General features: G+C 55.3%; 1 non-coding gene across 1 annotated transcript in view; it reads left to right on the top strand.

Annotated features, from left to right (window-relative positions):
* Nucleotides 1-4,187: 4,187 nt before the first annotated feature.
* Nucleotides 4,188-5,000, top strand: part of LOC144424921 (small subunit ribosomal RNA) — a 1,810-nt gene continuing 997 nt past the window's right edge. Inside the window, exon 1 of the ribosomal RNA XR_013477140.1 lies at nucleotides 4,188-5,000. This exon is cut by the window's right edge and continues 997 nt beyond it. This is a non-coding gene — a ribosomal RNA (small subunit ribosomal RNA).

Here is a 5,000-nt window from a genome sequence, read left to right as displayed (position 1 = left end):
ACCCTAGGTAATGCATGTCAGAGCGAAAGACAGTAAACTCGAATGAGCCAAGAAAGAGCGGTGCGGGGCCGGTCGGAGCGCACCCTTTTCTCGGTGGCTGGCGGGCGAGAGAGTGCTGCGTCGCCGGCATCGGCGTCGAAAGAAGCCGAGCCGAAAAAAGTTGAAGTACAAACGTGCAAGCATACTAACCTAACCCTAGGTAATGCATGTCAGAGCGAAAGACAGTAAACTCGAATGAGCCAAGAAAGAGCGGTGCGGGGCCGGTCGGAGCGCACCCTTTTCTCGGTGGCTGGCGGGCGAGAGAGTGCTGCGTCGCCGGCATCGGCGTCGAAAGAAGCCGAGCCGAAAAAAGTTAAAGTACAAACGTGCAAGCATACTAACCTAACCCTAGGTAAGGCATGTCAGAGCGAAAGACAGTAAACTCGAATGAGCTAAGAAAGAGCGGTGCGGGGCCGGTCGGAGCGCACCCTTTTCTCGGTGGCTGGCGGCCGAGAGAGTGCTGCGTCGCCGGCATCGGCGTCGAAAGAAGCCGAGCCGAAAAAAGTTAAAGTACAAACGTGCAAGCATACTAACCTAACCCTAGGTAATGCATGTCAGAGCGAAAGACAGTAAACTCGAATGAGCCAAGAAAGAGCGGTGCGGGGCCGGTCGGAGCGCACCCTTTTCTCGGTGGCTGGCGGGCGAGAGAGTGCTGCGTCGCCGGCATCGGCGTCGAAAGAAGCCGAGCCGAAAAAAGTTAAAGTACAAACGTGCAAGCATACTAACCTAACCCTAGGTAAGGCATGTCAGAGCGAAAGACAGTAAACTCGAATGAGCTAAGAAAGAGCGGTGCGGGGCCGGTCGGAGCGCACCCTTTTCTCGGTGGCTGGCGGCCGAGAGAGTGCTGCGTCGCCGGCATCGGCGTCGAAAGAAGCCGAGCCGAAAAAAGTTAAAGTACAAACGTGCCAGCATACTAACCTAACCCTAGGTAAGGCATGTCAGAGCGAAAGACAGTAAACTCGAATGAGCTAAGAAAGAGCGGTGCGGGGCCGGTCGGAGCGCACCCTTTTCTCGGTGGCTGGCGGCCGAGAGAGTACTGCGTCGCCAGCATCGGCGTCGAAAGAAGCCGAGCCGAAAAAAGTTAAAGTACAAACGTGCAAGCATACTAACCTAACCCTAGGTAATGCATGTCAGAGCGAAAGACAGTAAACTCGAATGAGCCAAGAAAGAGCGGTGCGGGGCCGGTCGGAGCGCACCCTTTTCTCGGTGGCTGGCGGGCGAGAGAGTGCTGCGTCGCCGGCATCGGCGTCGAAAGAAGCCGAGCCGAAAAAAGTTAAAGTACAAACGTGCAAGCATACTAACCTAACCCTAGGTAAGGCATGTCAGAGCGAAAGACAGTAAACTCGAATGAGCTAAGAAAGAGCGGTGCGGGGCCGGTCGGAGCGCACCCTTTTCTCGGTGGCTGGCGGCCGAGAGAGTGCTGCGTCGCCGGCATCGGCGTCGAAAGAAGCCGAGCCGAAAAAAGTTAAAGTACAAACGTGCAAGCATACTAACCTAACCCTAGGTAAGGCATGTTAGAGCGAAAGACAGTAAACTCGAATGAGCCAATAAAGAGCGGTGCGGGGCCGGTCGGAGCGCACCCTTTTCTCGGTGGCTGGCGGGCGAGAGAGTGCTGCGTCGCCGGCATCGGCGTCGAAAGAAGCCGAGCCGAAAAAAGTTAAAGTACAAACGTGCAAGCATACTAACCTAACCCTAGGTAAGGCATGTCAGAGCGAAAGACAGTAAACTCGAATGAGCTAAGAAAGAGCGGTGCGGGGCCGGTCGGAGCGCACCCTTTTCTCGGTGGCTGGCGGCCGAGAGAGTGCTGCGTCGCCGGCATCGGCGTCGAAAGAAGCCGAGCCGAAAAAAGTTAAAGTACAAACGTGCAAGCATACTAACCTAACCCTAGGTAATGCATGTCAGAGCGAAAGACAGTAAACTCGAATGCGCCAAGAAAGAGCGGTGCGGGGCCGGTCGGAGCGCACCCTTTTCTCGGTGGCTGGCGGGCGAGAGAGTGCTGCGTCGCCGGCATCGGCGTCGAAAGAAGCCGAGCCGAAAAAAGTTAAAGTACAAACGTGCAAGCATACTAACCTAACCCTAGGTAAGGCATGTCAGAGCGAAAGACAGTAAACTCGAATGAGCTAAGAAAGAGCGGTGCGGGGCCGGTCGGAGCGCACCCTTTTCTCGGTGGCTGGCGGCCGAGAGAGTGCTGCGTCGCCAGCATCGGCGTCGAAAGAAGCCGAGCCGAAAAAAGTTAAAGTACAAACGTGCAAGCATACTAACCTAACCCTAGGTAATGCATGTCAGAGCGAAAGACAGTAAACTCGAATGAGCCAAGAAAGAGCGGTGCGGGGCCGGTCGGAGCGCACCCTTTTCTCGGTGGCTGGCGGGCGAGAGAGTGCTGCGTCGCCGGCATCGGCGTCGAAAGAAGCCGAGCCGAAAAAAGTTAAAGTACAAACGTGCAAGCATACTAACCTAACCCTAGGTAAGGCATGTCAGAGCGAAAGACAGTAAACTCGAATGAGCTAAGAAAGAGCGGTGCGGGGCCGGTCGGAGCGCACCCTTTTCTCGGTGGCTGGCGGCCGAGAGAGTGCTGCGTCGCCGGCATCGGCGTCGAAAGAAGCCGAGCCGAAAAAAGTTAAAGTACAAACGTGCAAGCATACTAACCTAACCCTAGGTAATGCATGTCAGAGCGAAAGACAGTAAACTCGAATGAGCCAAGAAAGAGCGGTGCGGGGCCGGTCGGAGCGCACCCTTTTCTCGGTGGCTGGCGGGCGAGAGAGTGCTGCGTCGCCGGCATCGGCGTCGAAAGAAGCCGAGCCGAAAAAAGTTAAAGTACAAACGTGCAAGCATACTAACCTAACCCTAGATAAGGCATGTCAGAGCGAAAGACAGTAAACTCGAATGAGCTAAGAAAGAGCGGTGCGGGGCCGGTCGGAGCGCACCCTTTTCTCGGTGGCTGGCGGCCGAGAGAGTGCTGCGTCGCCGGCATCGGCGTCGAAAGAAGCCGAGCCGAAAAAAGTTAAAGTACAAACGTGCAAGCATACTAACCTAACCCTAGGAAAGGCATGTCAGAGCGAAAGACAGTAAACTCGAATGAGCCAAGAAAGAGCGGTGCGGGGCCGGTCGGAGCGCACCCTTTTCTCGGGGACTGGCGGCCGAGAGAGTGCTGCGTCGCCGGCATCGGCGTCGAAAGAAGCCGAGCCGAAAAAAGTTAAAGTACAAACGTGCAAGCATACTAACCTAACCCTAGGTAAGGCATGTTAGAGCGAAAGACAGTAAACTCGAATGAGCCAATAAAGAGCGGTGCGGGGCCGGTCGGAGCGCACCCTTTTCTCGGTGGCTGGCGGGCGAGAGAGTGCTGCGTCGCCGGCATCGGCGTCGAAAGAAGCCGAGCCGAAAAAAGGTAAAGTACAAACGTGCAAGCATACTAACCTAACCCTAGGTAAGGCATGTCAGAGCGAAAGACAGTAAACTCGAATGAGCTAAGAAAGAGCGGTGCGGGGCCGGTCGGAGCGCACCCTTTTCTCGGTGGCTGGCGGGCGAGAGAGTGCTGCGTCGCCGGCATCGGCGTCGAAAGAAGCCGAGCCGAAAAAAGTTAAAGTACAAACGTGCAAGCATACTAACCTAACCCTAGGTAAGGCATGTCAGAGCGAAAGACAGTAAACTCGAATGAGCCAAGAAAGAGCGGCGTACGGTGCGGGGCCGGTCGGAGCGCACCCTTTTCTCGGTGGCTGGCGGGCGAGAGAGTGCTGCGTCGCCGGCATCGGCGTCGAAAAAAGCCGAGCCAAAAAAAGTTAAAGTACAAACGCGATGCTAATGAGCGAGCCGTTGTCTCGACTAATATGTAGGGGGCGTTCGATCGAGCGTCTGGCTTGAGCGCTTGTCGGCCTAGCAGAACGGTCGCATTGTTATGCCCGGGTTTTAGGCACCGCTGCAGGCGGCCGGCAGAGCTCTTGTTTGTGCGAAACTGAATGGATCGAGCCCGAGAGAGGGCGAGCAAAGAAAAAACGCAAATCGCTCCGCCTGGCACTGCCGGCGAGAGCGTGGACGTCGCGGCCAGCGACTGTCGAAGCTGAGTACGGCCGCAGGCGATCGCCTCGGTCTTAAACGAATGCGACGAGCACGCGCCGGGCGGCCCAGCAAGGGCCGAGCGCAGCTGTCGCAGCTATCTGGTTGATCCTGCCAGTAGTGATATGCTTGTCTCAAAGATTAAGCCATGCAGGTGCAAGTACGAGTTCTCGTAAAGCGAAACTGCGAATGGCTCATTAAATCAGTCTTGGTTTATTTGGTCTCGTAAGCGAAGTGGATAACTGTGGTAATTCTAGAGCTAATACATGCATTAAGCGCCGACTTCGGGAGGCGCGCTTTTATCAGATCAAAACCGACCGGGTTCGTCCTGTGACGTTTGATGACTCTGGATAACCACGCGGATCGTACGGTCTCTGCACCGACGACGTATCATTCAAGTGTCTGCCCTATCAACTGTCGAAGGTACGCTACGTGCCTACCTTTGTGATAACGGGTAACGGGGAATCAGGGTTCGATTCCGGAGAGGGAGCCTGAGAAACGGCTACCACATCCAAGGAAGGCAGCAGGCGCGCAAATTACCCATTCCCGACACGGGGAGGTAGTGACGAAAAATAACAATACAGGACTCTAACGAGGCCCTGTAATTGGAATGAGTACATCCTAAAACTCTTAACGAGTATCCATTGGAGGGCAAGTCTGGTGCCAGCAGCCGCGGTAATTCCAGCTCCAACAGTGTATGCTAAAGTTGTTGCGGTTGAAAAGCTCGTAGTTGGATTTTGGGCGAGCGCCGCCGGTCCGTCGCAAGGCGTGTCACTGGTTGCGTTCGCCTCACCTTCGGTTCTCCGTCGGTGCTCTTGACTGAGTGTCGGCGGTGGCCGATAAGTTGACTTTGAAAAAATTAGAGTGTTCAAAGCAGGCTGTTCGCCTGCATAGTGTTGCATGGAATAATG

This window comes from Styela clava, chromosome 6, assembly GCF_964204865.1.
Source record: "Styela clava chromosome 6, kaStyClav1.hap1.2, whole genome shotgun sequence".
NCBI classification, from domain to species: Eukaryota; Metazoa; Chordata; class Ascidiacea; order Stolidobranchia; family Styelidae; genus Styela; species Styela clava.
The sequence above is the reverse complement of the archived record's forward strand: the minus strand, read 5'-3'. Positions and strand labels throughout refer to the sequence as shown.